This window comes from Grammomys surdaster, unplaced genomic scaffold, assembly GCF_004785775.1.
Source record: "Grammomys surdaster isolate TR1022 unplaced genomic scaffold, NIH_TR_1.0 169, whole genome shotgun sequence".
NCBI lineage: Eukaryota > Metazoa > Chordata > Mammalia > Rodentia > Muridae > Grammomys > Grammomys surdaster.
Window position 1 is genome coordinate 6377024 of NW_021604617.1, and position 26479 is coordinate 6403502.

The window sequence follows — 26479 nt, forward strand, 5'->3', positions numbered from 1 at the left end:
TGTGTGTACACACACACCCAATAAATGTAATGAAAGTTTTTAATGCATGTGGCATTGAAATGTGCATGTGTGAGGGTATAGTAATATAGTAATATAACTCTAACATGCATAAATCTTTTAGATTTGCTTTTGCTATATTTGCATTGCTAAGTTTCACACATCTGTTTATGTCATCGTCATTTGAGTCTCTGATAAACACCCTCCCACCAAGGTAAACTCATGTCGATTTTCCATCCTTCTAGGACCACTGTAAACATTTGTGTTCTAGCAGTGTCTACACATCTTATATAAGCACCAGTTGGTATAGATTATGATATGTTGTAGTAATAACCTTCAAAATCATAGTAGCCTGAGACTACAGTGAGAAGTTTCTCACTCAGCTGTGTGTCCTTTGCAGTCAAAAGGCAAGACCTTACTCCTTCTTGTCATTCATGTGTGTATAACATGACACTTATCTGTGTGTGGCACGACACTCGTGTGACAGGGCAGTCATGCATGTGTGACATGACACTCCTGTGTGTGACATGACAGTCATGTATGTGTGACATGACACTCCTGTGTGTGACATGACACTCATGTATGTATGACATGACACTCATGTGTGACATGACACTCCTGTGTGTTTGACATGACACTCTTGTGTGTGACATGACACTCACGCATGTGTGAAATAACACTCCTGTGTGTGACATGACACTCATACATGTGTGACATGACACTTCTGTGTGTGACATGACAATCATGTCACCAAGTGCTTAAATTTTGGCAATGGCTAGAGAATCTAGGATCTGCCTCTCAGACATAGGTGTCATTCATTCACAAGTCATTGTCCCAATGTAGCTATGACCTCCACCCAACTACTGTGTGCCAATGCAAACATTTAGCCAGAGTAAGGGATCAACTATATTTGGAAAAGAGAAAATTCAGCTTTATAAGTTGGTCCAAATTTTTAATTTTGTTCCAGAAGTCTCCTACCTACTACACATGTAGAAAAACTATTCATGTTCACGTTGTGACATTTTAGAAAAAGATAATTTTATATGTATACAGGTGTTGTCTGCATATGTGTTTGTGTACTACATGCATGCAGCACAGGAGGAAGTCAGAAGATAGCATCAGATTCCCTGGCAGATTATAGGCAGTTGTGAACTGCCTGGTGGATACTGGGCACTGAACACAGGTGACCTGCAAGAGCCATCAGTGGCCTTAACTGCTGAGCTGTGTCTCTGGCCCCTACATTGTGACATTTATTAACACTATCTTCCCAAAGTGACTGCACGAGTTTATACTTCTACCCATAAATATTTGCAATTCAGTTATCCCAATTATGGGTGAAATTTAAAATAGTTCCCAATTAAAGAGGCCTAAAATAATATCTCATTGTGACTGACTGGCATTTTTATAATCACCCTTGATAAAGATTTCTTTATATTTTATTGCTTACCTCTATTTCCTATTTGATGTTAGAATTTTCAGTATTCTAAATATTAATCTACACTAGCATCTATAGCAGAAATGGCAGTTTGTAATAACTGCTTATGAATGAAGTTCTCACCAGTCAAGTTTATGAATATTCTTTTAAAATACTTTTTTATGTTTAGTGATACCATTTACATGCTGAATAACACTAGGATAGAATAATATGATAATTAAAATTTTACTTTAGATTTATGTGTATGAGTCTATGTGCATGAGTCTATGTGTATGTGCACCACAAGTGTGTAGTACCTGCAGAGACCAGAAGGGGGCGCCGGTCTCCTAGAAATGGAGTTAGTCAGTTGTGAGCGGCTGTGTGGATGATGTCATTGACCCTAGGTCCTCTGTGAGAACGGCAATGCTCTTAACTGCTGAGCCAACATTCTAGCTAGTCCCTTCCTCTCCCTGTTTAAATCGCTATGGCACCACAGAGATTCTGATGCTGAAATGATCCCTCTTGTATTGTCATTTTATTGGGAAACATACTCGGCTACTTGATGATATTCCATATAAAATTTACACTCATCTTATTGAGTTCTATAAAATTCCCAGCCGTAAGCTTTCAATCGATAAACATGCTATAATTTCCCATTTATTAAGATCTTTAAAACTATTTCTTAAGACCTATTTTCCCTATAGAGGTCTTTACACTCTTGTAGGGCTTACTTTCAAATCCTTTTACTCTATGATGGTGTTGTAAATGGTGTCATTTTAATTACATTTTCTTGTTTGCTGCTGGCCTGCAGATAAACAACCAATTTCAAGGCACGCTTTGGATAAACCATTCTCGTATCCAGTCACCATAATACACATCATTGTAGTAACAGGCCTGTAGATTACTTTGAGTTTATATTGCCCAAATAATGACAGTTTTACTTCCTCTTTCCTGATCCTTATGACTGTATTCTCATTTTATTGCCCTAGCTTGGATCTTCAATACAAACCGAATGAATTAGTTACATTGAAAACTCTTGTTTCAGGGGCTGGAGAGATGACTCCTTGGTTAAGAGAGCTTGCTGCTCTTTGAGGGATACAAGTTCAATTCCCATGTCAGACCCCTCACAACCACCAGCTTCAGAGTCTGTAACTCCCTCTTCTAGCCTCCTTCTTACCCACATACACGTGGCATACACTCACACTCACACACACACACATATACACATGCATACACACACACTCACACATATACTCACACACACATACACACAACACACATACTCACACACATAACACACTCACACACAACACACACTCACACATACACTCACACACACAACATACACTCACATACAACACACACTCACACACAACACACACTCACACACAACACACACTCACACACATACATACACACTTACACACACACAACACACACATATACACTCATACACACAACACACACTCATACACAACACACACTCACACACATACATACACATATACAACACACTCACACACACACACACACACTTACACTCATACACACAACACATATTCACACACACACATACACACAACACACACTCACACACACAACACACACTCACACACACTCATGCAGACATGCATGCACACACACACTTACACACTTAGACACATACACAAATAAATCTTTAAAAAAAAGATCTTGTTTTGTACCTTATTTTAAGGTCAATTCTCTAGAACCCGCCTGCCCCTCCAGCTAGAATTTGATTATACACAACCGTCAGGTGTTAATAGCTGCTTCCCTTATATTGTAAGATAATTGCTGAGAAGCGTGAGGGGCTGAAATTCTAACCACCTGGAAACAAGTTAGTCATAGCTTTATAGACAGCAGAAGATAGAGATTTGGGTAAGGGACAGTTATAGTATCCACGACACAAACAGAAACCAGCATTGTTCATGTTCACTTGTGTTCCCCAGTCCTCGGGAGCTCCAGGGGTGTGGCATAGGCAGCCAAGTGTTGTTAGTGCCAGCACAAGCAAACCTGAGCAACATTTGCCTTCAAGTGAGAAGTTTCCTTTGTTACGCTAGATAGTAAAAGGCCTGCCCATGCGCCTTGAAGCAAGACCCCTTCTCTGTGTGCATCATACATGTTTTGTGTATTGAGGCCTGAGGTCTAACTCAGATATCATTCTTCATCTGCTACTCACCTCGTGCTCTGAGACACTCTCTCATAAAACTGATGCTCACTGACTCATTAGACTGGCTGGCCAGCAACCCCTAGAGATCCCCCTGTCTCTGCCTCCTCAACACTAGGGAAACAACTGAGTATCACTCATACCGGGCTTTTTAAAACATGGGTTTTGGGGTATCGAACCCTGGTCCTTCTGCTTGTGCAGCGACTTCATTGACTGAGCTGACTTTAAGGCCCAGTCAATTTATGAGATGTCTTTATTTCATCTTTTTGGGTTATTTTCTATGTGATGGTCCTTACAAAGATACTGTGAGACCCAAGGTTTGGGGAGCCTCTACTCAGATGTGCCCAAACACAAGTTCCATTGACCTCAGATTACTTTATAGATTTTCTAGTAGTGAATTATTTTTTATGCATACTCAGATTGGATTTGGTGTATCTTTTTATACACTTAATGGTATTGAAGAGTCTGGCACCTAGGTGTAGGTGTTTGTCATTGTGTTTTTGCTTCACTAGGTTTGGCCACACAGTTCCCCATTTAGAACGAGCTAAGAAATACCCTCTCCCATTGCCTAGGCTCCAGGAAATCGGGTGGTCTTTTCCTTAAGAACTCGGTAGAATGTCTTTGTAAAATCTTTCTGGGTTGGTCTGGTCTTTGAAGATTTTTAAACTACTATTACAATTCTCTGCTAGTTCTAAGGGTGCTGTGTCAATCAGAATAATAGGCATTAAACATCTGGTAAGGGGCTAAAGATAGCCCAGGCTAATGTGTCTCTGAATCTATAGCATTTCGCCTCTCTACCATCATAAAAGTTATAAGTGTTCAATCAGCCTTGTATTGTCTTCAACACAAGTGTGTGTGTGTGTGTGTGTGGGGGGATGAGGATCCTGGAACTTCAGGTCGCAGGACCTTAATTCATATTTGTAGTGTATAAAGACTATATTGATAAATTATGAACTATGTTGTCTAAAAGTTTATAATTTATAAACTATAAAATATTTATAGTAGTTACCAATACACTCGCTTATAGTTACAAATGTGCATCATAACATTTAACTGTATTTACAAAATGCATCCACATCACTTCTTTTGAGACACAGGGAGTGATTAGACCAGGCACATCATAAAGACAGGAACTGAAAGGCCACCTGGCCCACAGAGGCATCGCCCATTCCACTGAAGAACTATCACTCCCATCTCCTGGTGAGCGGCCACAGGAGCATCTGGCCTAGATCCTGCAGCACCTGCCCCTCCATCAAACCAGAGCGTGCGCAGTCAGGATCTGGCGCAGCCTCTAGCCAGCTGTGAGCAACGGCCTCATATGACTTGTGCAGCAAGCTTGCCCACAGCCCAGGTGATGTAATGGATGGGCTGTCGTGGGCTCACAAGGGAGAGGGATAGCATCTCTGCTCTGACTCAGTCATGGACTGTGTGGATTCCAGGCCCTGAGGCCTCATCAGTGGGGGAGTCTCAGCCTCCCCAACAGTGCCAGCATCTTTGTTAAATATTTAAACTTCATTTGCCAGAGCAGCAGGATAGAGGCTTCTAAGGAGGGCAATGCCTGATGTATCTGGGGACGTTGTTCTTTCTAGCCCTTCCAAGGAGCCACATCTTTCAGGAGGCTTTAATTTCCTCCCTGCAATGCTGCCAGGTCTGTGGGGGAAGAGGACTGAGGAAGGGGAGTGGGGACAGAGCAGAGAACAGAAGAGTTAAGATTAGGAAAAAATGGCTTCCTGCAAATCGCTGCTCACAGACAACTGGGGAAATAGGGTTCCATTTAGAGTTTTACAGTTTACAAAACACTTCTCTATTCATTCTTAATCCTCTACAGACCTGTGAGCTCTGACTTTTCCAGTTATAAATTAGATACATTTAGCATTTTGAGAGCATTTCTCAAGTCCGACGACATGTGTTCCCCAGCCAAAGCTGTCCCATCAACTCTGAGCAGCTGAAGCAGCTGCTTCTCCCAGCTGAATCCCACAGGCAGGGCATCAGGACTTAGCACTGAATGGAGCTATTAAGACCCAAACCAGAGTGGAGACTTGGTTCCATTGGGAGAGTACCTGCCTAGCATGCAGGAAACCCTGGGTTGGATCCCGAGTACACATAAAATGTCATGCTAGTGAATGCCTGTATTCCCAGCATTCAAAAGGTGGAGGCAGGAGAATCAGAAATTTAAGGTAATACACAGCTATGTAGCAAGTCTGAGGATAGCCTGGGCTATAAAAGAAAACTCTGCCTTTAAAAAAAAAATTCCAGTAGGCAGCTGTTTACCAAAGAAGAAAGAGGAAGCAGGAGAAGGGTGGAAGGATGGAGGAGGGAGAAGGGAGGAGGAAGGGAAAGCAGAGAAGAGAGGGACTCCTCCAGGGAGGATGGGAGAGGGGAAGGGGGGGAATAAGTGTTCAATCAGACAGGAGAGGGATGGGAAGGAGAGGAGGAAAAGATAGGAGGAAGGATACAATGTTTCATTCTTTGGCCCCTGTTCAACAATCCTGGGGCCCTGTACAGCTCCCAGTAAGCTTCCAGTGAGCTCAGTGTCCCTCCCGTGTTCACAGAGAGGGATATATGTCAGGAACACTTGCTTGGGCTCCCCATTTCTGGTTTCATGTAATCTCTCTTCTCTGAATTCCCCAAGGCTTCAGGCTGTGTTTCTGTGTTTTTTCAAGCACAGATCACCCTTACCACTGTGGAGATGGGAGACAGACTGTTGCCAACATTTTGCTAATAACCACTGCAGCTGACTAACTAACTCAGGGACTTGAAATGGAAGCTCACTGTCTTAAAGGGTCAAGGCCAGAAGTGTCAAACAAGGTGCTTTAGGAAGCCTGCTCCTGCTGAGGGCTGAGAGCTCCCTCCCAGACCTCCCCCAGCTCTGTGACTCCAGCATCCCTTAGCTTACATTGACTTCTGACCTCCATGTGTTGGACTGTTGTGGATAGCCTCGGCCTTGTATTTTGATACTAATTCCTGTGAAGAGCTGCAGAGGAGGTGTGAGTCATTACACAGGTGATTTCTAGTGAACCTTCTGCCCATCTTAATTTGTAAAATAAATGCTGGAGCCAGTGATTGGGCAGAAGAAGGGGAGGTGGAGAAATAAAAGCTGGGGAGAGGAAAGAGGGGGAGGAAGACTGGAAAACAACTGGAGGAAGACAATGGAGGAGGAAGACAACAGAGACAACGGAAACGACAAGACTAGAGAAGAGAGAGGACGACTGGGGTAAAGGAGGTAGAAGGGTCTCATAGAAGAGGAACAGAGTAGTGTAAGGATATCTGCCCAATCTAGGCTTACAGATTATATTCATAATTACCGAGTTGTGTTTTCATTGTCTTACTTGGGTTGGAGATTTAAACACTGCCCCTAGCAATTGGCGCCCAACGTATTGACTAGAACTCAACTAACCTGAGGTAAAACTCCCATAGAGAGCTGAGTGGGTCTGGGGGGCCTTCCCCAGAGAGGCAGACAGGCTTCCTTCCCCAACCCCCAAATGGAGAGCTGTGGCCAGGGTGGGGAGCAGTGCTCGGCTTGATTGGTGCCCTGTGAAAACTGCAGGGAGGAACAGGTGATCCTGCTGGAACATGGCTGCCTAATAGTTTCCAGGTGGAAGCATCGAACTGAAGGCTCTGTAAAAGGTTTTCACGGCACAGCTTGGACAGATCACAGCAGACCAGACAGTTCTACGAGGGAGAGTTTATTAAGAGAGAGGGAGAGCGAGAGGAGAGAGAGAGGATTAGAGAGAGTAGAGGCCGGCCATGACCACATGGAGAGAGGAGGAAGGGAAGGGGGGAGGGGAGACGGCAACCTGCAGGCGCAGATCAATGGAGCAAGAGAGTGAGGAGGGGGCAGGCAGCCCCTTTTATAGTGGGAAGGGCTACCTGCCTGTTGCCAGGTAACTTTGGGGAGGAGCATACCTGGCTGTTGCCAGGTGACTGTGGAGGTGTAGTTTAACAGGTTACTAATACTCTGGACCAGGTAACTCTTTGATTTAAAGAGGAGATATATAACCTTTTGATACTTGAAGGTGAGAAAGACAATGAATGTCTTCTGGGCTTTATGTGATGAATGGTTTGACAAGGACTGACTTAGGGAAAATTGTCACTGGCTCTAGAGTAAAGAGTGCAGTGTACAAGTGGAAGCTGCTCTGGAGTACAAAGCAAAACAGATAGATGGTATAAATAAAAAACTGTTCTAGGTAGAGGGCTGAACAGAAAGATAGTGTAAATCAGGTGTGTTCAGGTGGTATAAAGTTATATTGCCTCTCAAGAGACTCGGGTTCTGTCTAACGTGGGCTCCACGGGAATTCTGAGTTCATTTCCTGCTTGACAAAATAGGGAAGGAAGATGGGTGTGGTTTTCAGTTTTGTGGTTATATTTTTCCTCTGGGAAAGAGGTCAAGATAAAGGTTTCTCTGGTTACTGGCTCAAGAATATTATGTTTAAGGAAAAATGTTTGTGTGTTTCCAGAAGAGACGATTAAGATATTTCTACCTTCCAGAATTATATGGATTACAAATGATAGAGGCAGGCCACCAGAAGACTAGATTACAGAATTCAAACAAAAATTATCTTGATACTAAAATTTGTTCTGAGAATTATATATTGCAGAATACACAGCCTTGGTGTATCTACTCATCAAGCAAGCTGAGCAGACCTGCTCGAACCTCTGATATCCTGGAATTTCAGCTGAATGCAGTGAAGACACAGACATCAGAGGCTTATCAATTTACCCTTCTCCCCACCCCTCTTCCCATATCTCAACACCTGTAATCAGCTTGAAGAAGTTAATGAAGAGTCAGCGCCCCAGTTCCCTGGGCTTTAATATTGTTACTCTCATGGGCATTGTGCCTGTATAGCACATTTAGGAATACAAGGCTTAGATCCAATCCTTCTTTAATTTTGTTAACTGATTTGAGATGGTTAGCCTGTAAGTTAAGAGCCTATAGCAAATTCATGGCTCTGCGTTTACTGATAGGGTGTTTTCTAGATGTTAATTAGAAATAGCTGAGGATAGTTGGTTTTCAAAAACATCAGAAGTCCATAGAATTGACGTTACAAACATCTCTGTATTAATTTTCATCTTGATTAGAGACCTTTCTGCTCCTGATAGCTCCCCTGTCTTGAATTCTAAGAAAAAATTGAGCATCTTTGGAGTTACTCCAGTTGTGGTGAGACAACCACTAGGCAAGAACTGTCTCTCTTCATCTACAGACAAATTACTGTCCAGAAAAGGACACATTTGTGGAATAGTCGACTGATTATATCTGCCAAGACAGAGTAATCAGCCCTAAATATTTCTGCATTACTAGGTCTGTCAGATGATCCTGGGCCAGAAGGCTGAAGATCTGATGCTCTAACATTTTGAAGTTTAGGGATTGTCCAGGTGTTCAGTGGTCTCTATATATTGGCTAAGTTTTAGAAGCTATGCTTTGTGCTTCCCATAATTTTGGTTAAATCGGTCATTCTTGATTTCTGATGGCGTTGAAGACTTACAGTCTCATAGCCAACCCAGGCTTTTTACGTTGAGAGAACAGATTTGAGAGGATTATTTTCAGCTGACATTCATTCTAAAGCCAGGAAAAAGGCCAGGTTAAGAGCTAAGTCTTTTAGATAGGAAAGATTACAGAGGTTCAATTTAGTTAACAAAATTGATGGACTGGGTGTTAGGTCTATATTGCACTTTAACAATTATAATATGGTAATATATTTGTGTTCAATTTATATTTGGGAAAAACTCTTTTAATTGGACAGAAAAGGGGAAGTGTTGTGGATAGCCCCAGTCTTATATTTTGATACTAATTCCCCTTTCCTGTGAAGGGCTGCAGAGGAGGAGCGAGTCATTACACAGGTGATTTCTTGTGAACCTTCTGCCCATCTTAATTTGTAAAATAAAGGCTGGAGCCAGTGATTGGGAAGAGGAAGGGGAGGTGGAGAAATAAAGGCTGGGGAGGAAGACAGTGGAGGAGGAAGACAATGGAGACCACCATGACTGGGGGAGAGAAGAGGACGACTGGGGTAAAGGAGGTAGAAGGGTCTCATAGCTGGGGAACAGTAGTGTAGGGGTATCTGCCCAATCTAGGCTTACAGATTATATTCATAATTACTGAGTTGTGGTTTTATTGTCTGGTCTTACTTGAGTTGGAGATTTAAACACCGCCCACAACATCTGACCTCCTGCTAACTCCTCTCCGTTGCTGTTCTCAGAGGAACAGAGCAGATAATGTTGAGAACAAGCAAAAGAAACATATTCTAAGCACTATGATTTCATTTCCCAACTCCATTTAACATAGGGAGAAACTAAATTCAAGGTTCCAGGCCTTGGAGGAGTTGGTGACTTCCCTAGAGCTGAACGGCTTCTGTTGTAAACAGTTGTCTGAGCCCAGACATCCCATGGACAACTTGTAAGGAGGCAGTTGTCCGAGTCCAGCCATCTCCAGGACAACTTCTCCATCTTGCTGGCAGGGTCAAACATGTTCATGTTCCCAGGCCTAGGAATGAACACCAATCCCACTTCTCCAAATGTTTTCTTGTCTGTTAACAGGTAAAGAATATAGAAACTGCTGCTCTCTAAACCAAGGGGCCTAAATTATAAAAATATATAACCAATTACCTGTTATGCCCTAATAAACTGTATGCGGCTGACCTGCTCATTCACCTTTATCACTCTGAGCTCCAGACTTAATGTGTATGAGAATGAATTCAGGACCTTGAAGCCAGGTGCCCTGGATACGGACCAGTCTCAACGGGTACTCCCTCGCTTAACCCATAACATCAAAATGCAATTGGGTAACACTGCAGCTCACCTCAGATCACCTCTCACTTTGTGTTCCCATCCTTTAAAAATGTACAATCTCCCTTCAGGGACACAGGTCAGATCCCTAACTGGCTGCCTCCCTGAGCGCTCAGTAAGTAAGGCTTCCGTTTTAAGCTTCCGTATCTCAAGTTTTCTCGGCTTCTACCCTGAACCCAACAACAGTATGAGTGTATATGGAAAAGGATTTATTAGATTCCAGGCTATGTTCCAGGTAGCCCAACATGGCTGGCTGTACACTGAAGAGACTGAGAACCTGGTGGCTGCTGTAGCCCAGGGAGCTGAAGCTTCAGCAGTTCCAATCTAGCTCTCAAGGGTTACAGGATTTCCAAAGGGTCGCTGGTCTGCAATCTGCCTTGGAAGACATTGGAGTCTGATGTCAATGCCATGCCTCTTTATATATGTGCTGCCTCCGGAAGGCTCTGTCCACTCTAGAGGAAGATCTTCTCACCCCAGATAATCTTCCTGGAAATGCATTCACAGACCAGCCACACTCTATGTGTCTTACTCCTTCCCAATCCAGTCACACTGATAATTGGGAGTAACCATCATAGGTGCAAGCCACCGGGCTAGGACCTGTCCTATGTCAGGACGGTGTCTCGTCTAAAATAATCTCTAACTTCAACAAAGTCACATCGACAAGTACTAAAGGGCCTACCCAGCTTAGCACAACTCTCATTTGGACAAAATATGGAGACAGACCTTGAGCTAAGAATCTTAGGGTTTGAAAACCTGGAACACGACTGAGAAAAAGGAGATGCCTGAAGAGAGTAGTTCTGAGATAAGCCAGATGGAAGAGGGACAGACAACCCAAATCTAAGGTTCATAAGACACTGGGTGTATGTGGTTCCCTTATATAGAGCCCAAGACACAAGGGTTGGGGTGGAGAATAAAGCTTATGGGCAGGGAAGACCTCTGATAGGAGCCTTGCTGGTGGAGCCCAGGACAGAGGATGCAGGCAACCTCTTCTAGGGTGAACAGTGGCAGTGTATCAAAGAGATGGAAGCACCAAGCTTCTAGATGTCATAATAGAAGTTTACGGGAACCAGAACTTCTTGAACAGTCTGAGTGCTGGCAAAACAGGCATTTCCATTATGATAGGGGCTGTCCACAATCCAATTAAAATACACAGAGATGACCAGATATTTTAAGTTACACATAAACCCATCCTCTACTTTATGAACTTGGAGAAGCACAGTGTTGCTGTAATTAGGGCAGACAAAAAAAAATAAATACACAACTACCATTACATTTAATGTTTACAAAGACGGATAGCTTTCTGCTTTTAATTCACCATGTTTTACATTTTCCCACGTCAAAGTACATTTCATCCTTTGGCTGTATAGAGTTTCCGTAATTTAATCACTGCTGGGTATCTGAATTGTATTTCTATTTTTTTCTATGCTAAGTGCTGCAATAGATGCTTTCTTATATTCTCGCCTAATGGCATAAGACATATTTTCACAGTGGGATCGAGTTAAATAGTATACACACATTTCTCCTTCAAGACCAATTCTCTTTATTAGGGGAAAGTATACAGAAGGAAATGTCCAGAACTTAAGTGTGTGCCCAATGAGCTCTGACAAAGGCACATACCTGGTTAACTATCTCCTGTCTACTCCCTATATAAATGTGTTCCATCAGTACTTTTCTGTTGCTGTGACAAAATATTATGACCCAAAGAAACTTAGGGAGAGAAGAAAAAAAAAGGTTATTTTGGCTGAGGTTCCAGAGGGAGAGAGACCATCATGGGAAGCATGGTAGGGTGACAAAGCAGGAACATAACTTGTCACATTTCCAAGCACACTCAGGAAGCAGAGAGACCAGGAAGTGAGGTCAAACTATAACCTCCAAGCCTACTTCTAGTTAGCTTACTTCCTCCAGCAAGGCTATACCTCCTAAAGGTTCTGCATCCTCCCCAAAACATCGTCATCAGTATCTTGACCTTGAACCTCAAAGTCTTCAGACTTGTCACCTTCTAACAGTCACTGCTAAAACGACCAGGCTTGGTTATCTTGTGACATTCACCACAATATCTCCTGTAATATTGTCCTTAAAAATAGTTGGAGATGGTCTGTCGGGACACCTGTCTGCTTCATCGCTGGGATACCCCTTAGGGAAGGCAGAATGCAGTCTAAGATGGGGGGATCCCAGACCGTGTTTCTCTGGGTGAGAAACAGTGGGGACTGGGATAGATGCCATGGTTTTCAGTCTCCTGCGTACCCAAATGCCTCTGGGGACCTCAAGGAGTTGAGAACAGTGGTCCCAGAGTCTGGCTTCCTCTACATGCCAGGCAGGAAGTGGGTGGCTGGGCCACATGTGGGGTGGAATCTGGTCTGGTTCAGAGTGCTGAGAGTACAGAGGGGCTGAGAGTAAAGAGAGGCCTTCTTTGGGAGATTTAGGCTAGGCTCTTTAAGACTACCAGCCCTGATCACAGCAATCCTTGATGAAGGGGCTGATCCTTGCTTGTCCAAGCTGTTTTATTTGTGGCAGGTGTAAATGCATACTCAGGGTGAACCAGGGATTAAAGACTTTGTAAGGATGGAATTCCCAGGAGAAGTGCATTGGATAAACACTGGGACAGTACTTCATTAGCATGGGGGAACTCTAGGTTTTTATGCTACATGACCAGTTGTCATGGTCCTCTGGGGGTGGGGGGCGTCAAGGTTACATGTTCCAGGACAGGTAAACCCTGACCAGGAGCCGGTTCCACACCTACCCTTCTCAATTCTGAGACTCCTCGGGATTGTGAAGCTGCTTCCACCTTACCAGTTCTTCTGTCTGGTAGCATGATCTAATTGCCCCACAGTGGTTCCACGATCGGACCAGGAGATACCTTGTGCTCTTTGCCATTATTCAGTTTTGTGGAATGCACTCAGAGATGGCTCATTTACATCTTCCCTCACAGAGGGCAGGAGGGGAGTAGAGAGAGCTGGGGGCTGGGCTTCTGGATAATAGAATTTCCCTCCTGCCTGGTAATTTAACAACTCCGATACTCCAGGGGGCAGTAACTCTAGAGGAGGTTGGTTAATTACTGCCAGCCTGCAGAATGGAAATTTCCCCAAGACCCTGTTTTCTGGGCTGCATTTCATACCAATTAAAAGTCTAATCCAATGGGACTCTTTCCCAGCAAATTAACATCATGGACTTTGATGAACGGATGCTTTTAATAGATTGGTCTTTTGGTGGACTTGATCACAGTTGTATGTAATTCCACTCTTCTTTGATGTGGTCAAGAAAAACAGATTCAAGGACAGAGGCCATGGGCACAGTAGATTTGAGCAGTGAGGAAGAACAGCAAGGAACTTGGTAACTTAAAACACTCACCGTGGGCTTCTTCAAGGCTGTGTTCATCCATCATAACTGCCAGGAAGTCAGCTTTGCTGTAAGATTTCATTCTGTCATGTAGGTCCCTACGTGCCAGACACAGAGTTTATAGGATAAACATGGCTGAGATTACCCTCCAGGAGCTAGGGGCCATAGGGGGATCCTACCGTACCTTCTTGGGTCCATAGAAGACCCCTACAGTACCCTCTAGGAGCCATAGGAGAACCCTACAGTACCCCCTGGCCTTCAGCACACATATACCCAGCCCAGATCATGTCTCATTTCTTTCTATATTCTGTGCCTAGAACTCTCTAAGTCTAGAGTCTTCTGATTAATAAACAAGCTCACCGAGGAATATTTCTACCTTAAGTTATATTCATCCATAGAACCTCCTCCATAGGAGGTTGATTGGTTTCTAGTGTTCACCACATTGGAAAGCTCACAACAGCCTGTAACTCCAGGGGAATCGGACACCCTGTTTGCGATGTGGCCCTATTCTAGTTGGAATTGAGACAAATGCAGAAGAAGATGAGCATGGGTATGAGACTGTATTTAAGAAATGAGGCCGGGAGGTGGTGGCACACGCCTTTAATCCCAGCACTTGGGAGGCAGAGACAGGCCGATTTCTGAGTGCAAGGCCAGCCTGGTCTACAGAGTGAGTTCCAGGACAGCCAGAGCTACACAGAGAAACCCTGTCTCAAAAAACAAACAAACAAACAAACAGAAATGGGGACAGGAGAGGGGATGGATAGTTGGTCAGAGGATAAGAACATACAATGTCCTGGCAGAAAATCTGAGTTCAGTTCCCAGAACCCCTCACAATTGCCTGCAGCACCAGCTCCAGGAGTCCTGATGACTTCTTCTGGACTCTGTGGGTGACTGTACTCACATGTACTTGTACATACCCCTACACAGATAGGAACTCCTCACAGTATCACACACACAAACTCACACTCACTCACTCACACACACACTTTCACAACACATTACACATATACTTATGCACACTCACATACACACACTCACACTCACTTACTCATATACCTACTCATATTCACTCATTCACACACATACTCACAGGCTCACAGACACAAACACACACTCAGTTACACATACAAACTCACACTCATTCACACATGGACACACTCAAATAGCAGGCTCTCATAACACATTTACTTGTACACACTCATATACACTCACTCACACTTACTCACTCGTATACATACTCATATTCACTCACACACACTCATTCACACTCATATATACTCTCACACATACACACATAATACATACATACATACTCTCTCATACACTCTCTCTCACACACACTTACTCACATATGCTAATCCAGACACACTCACTCACACAAACTGACACACTCATACAGACTCACAAACTCACACACACACACACACAAATATACACACTCTCACAATATACTCTCGCAACACATTTCACATACAGTTGTACACACTCACATACACTCACTCACACTCACTCATATACAAACTCACTCACATACCTACTCATATTCACTCATTCACACACAAACTCACACACTCACACACACAAATACACAGTCTCACAACACATTTCACATACATTATTCACACACACACATATATATGTATGTATATATGTATACTCATAGTCACTCACACACTCACTCACACTCATACATACACACATACACACATATATACTCTCTCATACACTCTCTCATGCACACTCACACACACTCACATATGCTCACCCATACACACTCACTCACACAAATGCAGTCATGGACACACTCCCACTCACCTACACACACACATACACACACACACACATGCAGTTACTCACACACACAATCACACACGCATACTTACATTCACTCACACACACAATCATCCACACACATACACACATGCACATACTCACACACAATTAAAAGTGAATATTTTTCTTTAAAGTGAGGGAATGGCTTGGGTTTTGCACTCCTTAGTGTGATTTTCCTCTGGTCCCTAAAGAAGACCATTTGATATTGAAAGTGCTTTCGTGGTTCAAGCCTTCAGGATTCATCATGATCTTGACCCATGATTTCCAAATGCAGTTTACGCTGAGCTGATTATAGAGCAGAGGGCACACAGAAGGCTGTTTGAGAAGGAAGCTGAGTTGTCATATCTTCAGGCCCAAACAGAATGTAGAAAGGACCAATTAGAAGTGGGGTGAGGGTATGAACCCTCAAAGTCTGCCCTCAAGGACATTTATCCTCCTGCAAGTTTGGACCAAACTGGAGACCAAGTGTTCAAATTCCTGAGCCTATGGGGGATATTTCTCATTCAAATCACTGTAAATGGTGCTATCTAAATTCAGAGTGTGTCTTCTCTACTCGGGTCCCCCATGTTTTTACGTTAGACTGAATGCAGCCCACTGTCTCAGGTGAGAGCCAAAGAAAACGACACAGTAGACACCTTATAGCTGGGATGTGGGGAGGAAAAGGAGCAGAAACATGGAAATTAAAATGCTTGATAAAGCCAGGCTGCCCACGCCGCTTGGGAGCTTCTAAAATAATTCCCTGGGCCAGGTGCTTGTAGGAGCTCTGCCTCACGTTCCAAATGTCAGGACTGTAATTACTTTTCCCTCCAAGGACCCTGACATTCATAAGGACCAGCTTCCCAGGCTCAGACTGGCCTTCAGCATCTCAGACAATGCTTGGGGGCCCCTTCCCTCTTTCAAACATGCATTCTCTGACAACAAACATGTGCCACATTTATCAAAACATCTTGTCACCAGGGACTGAAGATGGATGAGACAGATCTGCCTTCCTTGAGGCATCTTAGAGTCACATCAGTTTCCCAGACCTCTGTTCTATAAGTTTTGTTCACCCTCGGGAAATTCCGTGGAGCTTTCCCTCCTCCTCCCCCTCACTCGGGCCCTTTGAGGGTCTGGATGTCGAAGACTCACCTTGGGACCATATAGACATCTCTGTTTATTGCAGCATGTCTTTGAAAGGGAGGGGGAATGGAGAGAACCTGTCTCCATCACATGACAACAACACAGGCAGGCCAGGCTAGCTGAGTGCCAGACAGAGCTCATCCTAGGCTCTTCTTGAACAGCAGCCTCACCGTCACCTAGAAGAAACCACGGCCTTGCTACAGAGTGAGCTTTACTTCTGTTGAGACAGGAGCAGCTGATGGATCCAGTGGCTTGGAAGCAAGAGGCTTAGTCCCCCACCTATGGACAGCGATAACAGAATCAGGGTGTTAGGAATAAAGTAGACTCAGAATTGGGCACCTTCAGGCTGCAGTAGACCAGGAATTTTGATAATAATTTCTATGTCTTATGTTCTATTACTTTAGTTTCTCTCCACTCTCCCCAACAGGCAATGCCTGCTCATGAGAAACTACATATTAAAGATAGAAGGAATCCAGCATATCATCCCTCCAACTGTCCACGGATAGAGACACAACTCTGGAGACCATGCAGCAGCCCCCACAAGCGAACTACACAAGGCACAGAGGTGCTAGACTCACCTTAAGATTCTAGAATAACCCCTCTACCTTCCTGGGACTGGTAAGTTTCTTTTTCCTTTAGAATAAGGAGACAAAGAATTAACATCTTGTCTTTTTAACTGCGGCTTATGCCCTGATTCTATAGGAAGTAATTGGAAAATGGTTCCCACCAGTCACTTTGAATGTAGCACATACAAATCCAGCCATCTTATTAGAAAACCTCCAGCACGAGACGTCCTCTAGTATGAGTTAAGCAGAGAGTTCTTTCCTGGTCCATTTAATGCGATTTAATTTGCACAGGTTCAAGAATGGGTCTAGTGTGGTCACGGCCACACACAGAATCTCAATTTGTAATATATTTGCTGGCCTACAATTTGTGTTTCTTCCCCTTTAGATCTGAAGAAGGAAGCCGAAATACTTCCCCCGTGCTTGTTATCTATCCCACTTCTAATGCAAATCTGTAACCAGGCTTGTGAGAGGTCACGAGGTTTGAAGAGGAAAGACATCAAAACAACAAAATTGTTTGCAGAGTTTGGGGTTAAAACGGAGTCAGCTCAGAGCCCAGGAAGTCTAAAGACCAAGATTAGGCGGAGTCACTTAAGGTTTAAGGCGACGACTACAGCAAACGGCACCCAACTCCTGGCTGTTCAATGTTGTGTAAGACAAGCTGCTGCCCAAGGCTTCTGGTGGAGGAAGGTCCTTCTACTCACAGGGCAGCCACTCTATAGTTCAGACTCTGTGTGTGTGTCTCTGTGTGTATGTCTGTGTGTGTGTGCCTATGTGTGTGTCTGTGTATGTGTCTGTGTGTGTCTCTGTGTGTGTGTATGTATGTGTATGTGTGTGTATGTCTCTGTGTGTATCTGTGTGTATGTATGTGTGTGTCTGTATGTGTGTATGTGTGTGTGTCTGTATGTGTGTGTCTGTGTGTGTGTGTCTGTGTATGTCTCTATGTGTGTCTGTGTGTGTGTCTGTGTGTGTGTCTGTGTATGTGTCTGTGTGTGTCTGTGTGTCTGTGTGTGTGTCTGTGTGTGTCTGTGTATGTGTGTGCATGTGTGTGTATATGTGTGTGTATGTATTGTGTGTATGTAAATGTGTGTCTGTGTGTATATGTGTGTGTGTGTGTGTGCTGGAAACTGAACTCTGGAGTCCTGCGCTAACCTTGCAGTCCAAGTTGAGGGAGTGAAGACACAGAGCCCTTGGGAAATGTCATGGCTTGAGAAGGGAGTTCTTCTGAAGGGACTCATGCCCTTTTGAAATGCCTCAAGAACTTGTTTGGCCTCTCTCTTAGGACACAGAAAGTGTTGATATCGATACACCAGAAACATGGGCTCTTCTCACCAAGCACCGAGTATGTCAGCTCTTGTCTTTAACTTCCTAGCTTCCAGGTCTGTACGAATGCCTTTACTACCCAGTCAGTTCAGAGTGTTGTCACATGCCGCATAGTAGGACAGCTGGGGATCCTTCTCTCAGGCTTTGGAATGAGTTCCTCAGCAAGTCAGTCTTTGATGTAAGTTTGACTGAGTTAACCTCATTTCCTTTGGGGGCCCCATTTACCCTAAATCAGGGGCAGCTGCTTCTGAGGTGTGCTGGTCTCAGCCACAGTCCCTGGCCACTGTGCTGTCCTTTCATAGAGTCCAGGGGACTGGGGACACTCTGTTGACAGGTACCCATGGGAGGGAGGACCAGCCTGAGTGTCAGCATCCACTACACAGTGGCTTGGTGTGAGTCACCATCCTCTGCACCTGTGCTGTTGTGCCGGATCCCCCCGTCTCTATGCATTTCCATGAGAAGACTGCTCAAGGAGAAATCCAAGCTTGAGTGGTAGGCTGCCAGGTGTATCTCCTTGTTCCTGTTTTTATTCCTGTTCCTGTTTGTGTTCCTGTTTTGTGGGGCATATAAAAGGGAGCTATGCAGTTGAAAATATAGCATTCGGTTCTTTACCAGATGACTCCTTGTCTTTCTTTCTCTCACCCTCAGCCCTCCGCTGATCCAAGGAACTCAGTCAGCTATGCTGGCGTAGCTGACAGCTTGGGGGTTTCCATTGCTGAGAAGAGACGTCATAACCATGTCCACTCTGATAAAGGGAAGCATTTAATTGGGGGTGGCCCACAGCTCAGTAGTCCTTTATCATCATGGGGGGAGTCTTGGCAGCACGCAGGCAGACATGGTGCTGGAGAAGCTGAGAGTTCTGAGAAGAGCCACTGGGCCTGGCTTAAGGGAAGACATGGCAGCTGTTCCCGAGCTCAGGGTGGTCACTCCGTAGCTTCTGAACCAACCAAATGGCTGTGTGAGTATAGCTCTCCTGCTCTTGACACCCTGATAAAAAAAGCAGATACTGCATGTCGGGCCTGTGTGGCGCATGAAGGCAATGCCCCTCGAAATCCTGAGGATGGAGGTGGCAACATAGTAACCATGCTCCCTCTTTATTGGAGGGGAAATGCTCAGCCAACCATTCACAGGATCAGAAAGGGAGGGTTATAAGAAAAGCATTACACTGTAGTTTTGGTAACTCCCAAGTAATGGTTCGTGTTCATCTAATTATCTAGTTCTGAAATGCATGTACAGGCCTGTAATCCCCAGACCACCACCCAAGGAGGATGCCCAAGGATGACTCCAAGGGCCTCTGCCCTCGCCTCTCAGTCTCCAGGTTTGGTTGTTGTAGGAAAGAAGGTAGGAGAGGGTTACGAGCTCAGAATCAGCCACTCATCTTCAGTACGCTGTTTCCTGCTGATCATGGGTTCTATGATCTACCCACAGGAGCCCGTTATCTCTTATGGAGGCAACTACCTCCCCCTACGTTCCCTAGTTGGGAATTCTCGGGTTCTCTCTAACTGATGGCCCCAGCTTGCAGATCTTTAGAACCACAGGGACATAAGAGTCAAGTGCCCAGCCAGAAGGACATTGACACTGCACCTACCTGGAGCAGTCTATGCTTAGTGACAGAGATGGGCAGGGTTTAGGAACATTTTCATTTGCCTCCATACTCTGCTGGACTGGTCGAGGCTTGGGGAGTTGAGGGTACAGCTGTGTCCCACCCTGCAGACTCTCCACTTCTTACTGGTCTCTAACACCGACCTTTCCCAACTCTCTCCCAGCCTTTCTTCATGTCAGGGTGGGCATCTTGACAGACATATGAGTTATAGTCATAGACTTTAAATGATGGCAAATCTAAAAGTGTGGAATGACATATGCGGGCCAGAGAATACCCAGTACTCTGCTGATAACTGTCCATACAGTTTACCGGCATCAATTCAAAACTCCCTGGTCTGAGGTATTCGGAGATTCCCCAAAGCCCAGTAAACACATCCCATTTGGTGTGTGTAGGGACTGTTTCCCCAAGCTGACCAGGCCACTCTTCTCTTCAGTTACTCCTTGGGCCACCAGCCAACTTCTTTCCCTAGACCCCGGCTGTGACTCACTCAGGCAAGTCCCCAAAAGCCTCCTGTTGCTCTCCTCCCTGAGAGGATGCTCCTTCCACTGAACTATTTAATCACCTCACTTAGAACTGCATCATTTAGTGTTAGTGCAAAGCTTTCCTTGACAGTGCCCAGGAGGCTGGGGACTCTCACCCAAGGCCAGCACACACACAGGCTACTATTAGTACAATGAAAACCACGTGCAGACAGAATCCTCACCTGTCAGGTTGGGTATGTGATGGACAAATATACCTTATTATAGCTCCCCCATATTCATATAGATGTTCCCAAATTCTTTGGTGGAGAGCACAGGAGGGCTAAGTGTTAAGAAGCTAAGCTTCTTCCTCAGCCCACTCCTCGGCTATTCTGTGCATACTCATTTCTCCTCAGGCATACAGAGGAGGCTGGCTTGTAGGTTCTGTCACCTGTCCCCCCCACCCCACCCCCACACACATACACTACCATAGCTTGGCTTCCCTGCAAGCCATCACTGTGATAGGTCACAACGCAAGATGCCTGTTAAAGTCAGAACCTGTGGAAGGTTGGGGAGGAAGCATTTAGGCACCCAACTTTAACACTGGTCCAGCAGAGATTCTGCCAGTGTGGTGGAGAGCTCAGAATCACAGCAGCCTCTCACCGTTGTGGCTCCTTATGTGTGCCGCCATATGGCTGGGCCTCCAGGGCATCACCTCTCGGTTTGTGAGGTGAGTGCTTCAGGTTGACTATGACTTGGGTAAGTGGCTTTCTGTGCCATCAGCAAAACTCTTGTGGATGGGGAGAGAATCTCGCTCATACAGATTGTCCTCTATATCTTTGGAAATTTTGCAGACCTTGCATGGGAGGTACTGCCAGGAGGGTCATGGGTAGGACAAAGGCAGAAGAGGATGTTTAGTCCTCCCTCTGTCCCAACAACACACCTTGGCAGTGGTGGTGGTTTCCACCAAGAGCTCAAGCGTCTGCTGAGTGGCCTCTCTCATGGCTATCTTTTGCGCTCTCTATAGTTCTCCAGGTCCTAGCTGGGTAACAGCCTCTCTGGTTGCTGCTCCCTGACCACTGAATCTTGTCCCACCTCCTTTAAGAGACCCCTTTCCTGATTAAATTCTCTTTAGCTAAATCCAATTAAAATACCCCTTGAGTGTTCTGATTGATCAGTCACTAAGGGAATTTTATTCTTTGCTGCCTTCTGCATTATTCTCTGCTACCCAATGTCATGAACCACTCTGATGTGTTTAAAGAACAGCATCCTTCTATAATATGAGATGTTTCAAGTACAAGAACACGCTGTTTGTTTTCAGTCCTGAGAGGCTACCAGCTACTGTTTGTACCGGGGAAGTGTAATATATATTGTGGACCTAACCATGGTGTGTGAATGTGTGTGTGTGTGTGTGTGTGTGTGTGTGTGTGTGTGTGTGTATGTGTGTGTATGTGGGAGAGAAACAGAGAAACAGAGACAGAGAAAGGCAGAGGCACAGACAGATGGAGACAGACAGAAACAGGGAGGGAGAAAGACAGAGAGACAGAGAGACAGACAGACAGACAGACAGAGATAGAGACAGAGATGGAGAGAGATGCCTAAACAAATAACTAACAAACATGGGGTTCATTCTGTTGGCTAACTACTCCTTGGCAGAAGGACTACCCCTGGAGTGTGCTTGATACATTCAGTGACATATCATTGGAGAAAACTGATTCCCACTTTCCCAGAAGGTATCAACTTCAAATAACTTCTTGGTTAAGTGTGCCCACTTCCTCTAGAGGGATTATCTTGCTTAGCTTCATTGAGGTGGAAAGACCTCACCTCTATGGGTGGCACCATTCCCTGAGCTGGGTGCCTAGATTGTATTAAAAAAACAAGTTAGTGCCACTTGAAATGGGTGCTATTTAGAAAATGGTGCTTGGTCTGGCTTGTTCCCAGGCAGCCGCCATTTCCCAGCTGCTCTGGCTCTGAACTGCGGCTCTGGCTATCTAGGAAAACCGGCCCTGGCACCCACAAGACGCCAGAGTGACAGCTGGCTCTGCCAATTCACCACGCAGCCCCCGAGAAGCTTGGCTGAGTCCCTGATAATACCCACCATCCTCGAGGTACCCCACACCCAGTAGAAAGAAGACTCTTAAAGCTTAATGATTATCTAAAGCCTTTGTATATTTAAAAATGCACAATTAACAAGATGCCCACACAATTAGCATTGTTACCCAATATCTAACCTTTTAATAGAAGTTGTTACCCAGGACAGCTTTTGACCCATCCATGGTTCTCCATGGCTGCTCTCTCTCTCTCTCTCTTTCTCCTTCTCTCCTCCCTGTCCTCTCCTCTCCTCCCAACTCCTCACTCCGCCTACCTTTCATACTGTCCAATCACAGAGCTCCACTGCATATACAATGTAGCAGTAGCAGGAGATTATCGTGCTACACTTAGGTTCATTGAGGAGGGAAGACCTGACTCCTACGGGTGGTGGCACCATTCTCTGAGCTGAGTGCCTGGATTGTATTTTTTAAAAAAATAGTGAGCTGAGCACAAATATTGGTTGCCATTTTCTTCCTCAATATGTACGCGGTGTGATCTGGTACTCAAGCTCCTGCTGCTGTGACTTCCCGCCGTGGTGCTCTGTAACCTCCAACAGTCCAAAATCAACCTTCCCTTCCTTGGGTTGCTTTTACAGAGCGTTTACTACAGCAACAGGGCAAGCAACTGAGGCTATGATGAAGCGTCATCAGGAGAAATAAGAAAAGAGTCCCGGAAACAGGATCAAGAATGAAAGCTACTCAGTGTGCTTCAGACAAGATCCTGCAGAGGGTTACAGTAGCCTACCCCATGGGGAAACTCTGGAGTAAAATTTGATTTCACCACTGTCCCAGGTAGGTACTAGAAGCACTTCTGTCTGTCTGTCTGTCTGTGCAGGTGAGGTGGCTCTAAGCCTGGGGCTAGCCCTCCAAAGAGTTGTGAGTACAGGCTGTTGATGTCAAAAGAGAATCAGGAAGAGATGGGGTAGAAATGACACTGAAGAACCCAGGCAGTGGAATAATGAAATGACAGACTAGGATGCGTGTGTTTGCCAGAGTTCCATGGAAACCGTGGGTTTGAGGTGATGGTTCTGTGCTTAAGATCACTTATTCTTGCAGAGAGACCAAGTCAAGTTCCCTGCACCTGCACCTGCACCTGCACCTGCACCTGCACCTGCACCTGCACCTGCACCTGCACCTGCACCTGCACTTGCTCCTCCACCTGCACCTGGACCTCCACCTGCACCATGGCTCAACAGCCCAAAACTCCAGTGGACTGGGTGCCCTCTTCTGGCCTCCTGAGGCACCTGAACCTCACACGTACCTTCACAGATTCACACACACACACACACACACACACACAATTAAAAGTAAATAAAATAGCTTTCTGAGAACCACAGGAATCAACCTAATGCAGCCACCAAGAAAATGCCACACCCGGAAGGGCAGGAAACTGCCTAGCATGGTTTGACTTTTCCTGTCCACAGTCACCAGAGGCTAGGAAAAAACCTGCCTAATTCCTGGCTCTCCTCACCCCACCCCACCCCACCCCACCTTGGGAAAGAAGATACTAGAACTTGTATAAGGTTCTAGTTTGTATATGAAGACCTGGAAGTTTGGCTTGTCCCTCTTGACTGTGGGCGCTGAAGGAATGACTGGGAAGTGTGAGTATCTTCAGGGTGGAGAGGTCATGGAAGTGGCCGGTGGCATAACGCTAGTGGCAATTCATGTGTACCTAAGGCAAGGGATTGTGTGTATAGTAGGATAGTATATGAAGACCCCAAGAAGCAGCAGATATGATACTCATGGGGAAATGCCCAATACGTAAAGCAAATGTGCAGGAAGTGGGACCAGGTTCTGAAACCTCAAGGCTCCACCCCAGTGACTCACCTCCATCATGAAAATTAGAGCCGGGAGAAATTAAATCGGCACAGGTGGAAATTAAATCTCCACCTCTTAAAGGTTCTACCACCCTCCAGAACTGCGACAAGCCAGGAGCAAGTGTTCAAACACATGAGTCCACAGGGGCTATTCTATATTCCTACAACGGCATGCTCTGAACCTTAGCACTCCTAAGTCTGGGGCAAACTTCGAGAGAGTTGAATCAATAGACATCCTAGGATAACAGCAGGAAATTTCAATAGCCTACTTTTAATAGTGGGTAGAACCACCAGACAGAGGATCCATTAGGGATCTGAATAATGAACCAGACCAATCATGCTTAAACAGGCTCCAAACACTCATAAATGCCGATATTCATCTTTCTCAAGCAGATATGGAACAGTTGAGAACAGAACATATGTTAGGTAGGCTACACACATTTTAATAACTGTAAAAAGGATTAAATCATAGAGAGTCTATTTCCTGATCATAAGGAGACGAAGCTGGAGACTAGCAGTGTAAGGGTACCTGGAATTAAACAACACATTCTTATGAATCAAAGCTGGGAGAAATCACAGTGAAAATGGAAGTCTTGAGACAAATGAAAACAAAACAATGCCCCGCTCCCCACAGATGCAATAAAATCAGTGCCAGGGGGACATTTTATACTTGAAGCTGAAGTTGAGATTTCAAATCATCAGACATTGTACTCTAAGAAACTAAAGAGAGTAAAAATTAGACCTGAAGATAGCAGAAGGTAGGAGATAAAAATTAGAGCAGGGAGAAATTAAATTGGCACAGGAGGGGGAAATGTTAGCTCTTTGAGGAAGAAATCAGCAAAGTTTTAACTAGCCTAAGGAAAGAAAAAGACTAAGAAATTAAAGGAGGGGGCAGGGGGCTTTGTGGAAGAGGATCAATAAAATGATTCTAAGAGTAATTCCCTATTCCCCCATATTAGTTGACTTAGATGAAATGGATAAATCTCTACAAACTCAACCAAAACCAACTCATAAAAGAAAAGAAAATATAAACAGGTCTGGAGCCAATATGGAAACTTAAACAGCAATCAGAAACTTAGGTTTGGTATGAGGGTTTGGGGAACTAGGGACTGAGGTGCATATGCAGACCTGGCCTCTAGCTTCTCCCAGCATCCCTCAGTTCCTACCTGGCATACCCTGCCCCCAACCCTGAACTTTCCAGCCCAGGGGCTGGGCTGCCCTTCCTCCCTCCAGAGGCTCCTCCCTATATAATCCAGACATTTTAGGCTCTCTGCTTTCTCCTCTCCTCTCCCCATGTGGCCACCCTTTCTCTCTTTCTTTCCCCCCTCCCCACCTCCCTGTGGTGACTTGTCTGTACTTGGGGCCGGTGAACTCACCTGAAATCAGCTTCCCAATAAAGCTGCATTTAATATAATCTAATCTGGCTTGAATTGGCTCATTTCACAGGCGGCAGAGAAATCACCTATCACTACCGAAAAATAAAATGTCTAACAGCAGTTGGCTTTATTGAATGTTCGACTGGACACTGAGAACAAATATTTCAGAAGCCAAGGTACATGTGTGTAATCCTTGCTCTCAGCAGGCTTAGAAAGGCAGGTCTAGAGTCCATTTGGATCTGGAAGCATCTAAGCCTGTCCTTTTGAATTTGTATGGAATTTCACTGTATAGTTGTGATCGATGTTGCCATTGGTAATCACCTGGGCCTTCAGCCTCCATTCCCTGGAGGACCACAGGGCCAAATCCAGTGTTTTAATTACACCTTCTTTCTAATAATCAGCCCCCATTATGAAGCCCTTTATGGGTTGCTAGAACTCTCATTAGCGTATAAATGACACTTGCCATTCACAAGATTCAAAGGATTTAGTGGCCATAGAGTTGCAAACAAAGGTGAAGACTTTGTCAACTTGGCTAGATTTAGAATAACCATGGCAACTGAACCTTTCCTTCCTCAAATTGCTTCA

General features: G+C 44.9%; 1 long non-coding RNA gene across 1 annotated transcript; it reads right to left on the reverse strand.

Annotated features, from left to right (window-relative positions):
* Positions 1-16856: 16856 nt before the first annotated feature.
* LOC114620431 lies at positions 16857-26000 on the reverse strand. The gene is made up of 3 exons (XR_003711322.1): positions 25895-26000; positions 17243-17297; positions 16857-16943 (listed from the first exon to the last, which is right to left on the reverse strand). It is a non-coding gene; the product is annotated as an uncharacterized LOC114620431 (long non-coding RNA).
* Between the last annotated feature and the right edge of the window lie 479 nt (positions 26001-26479).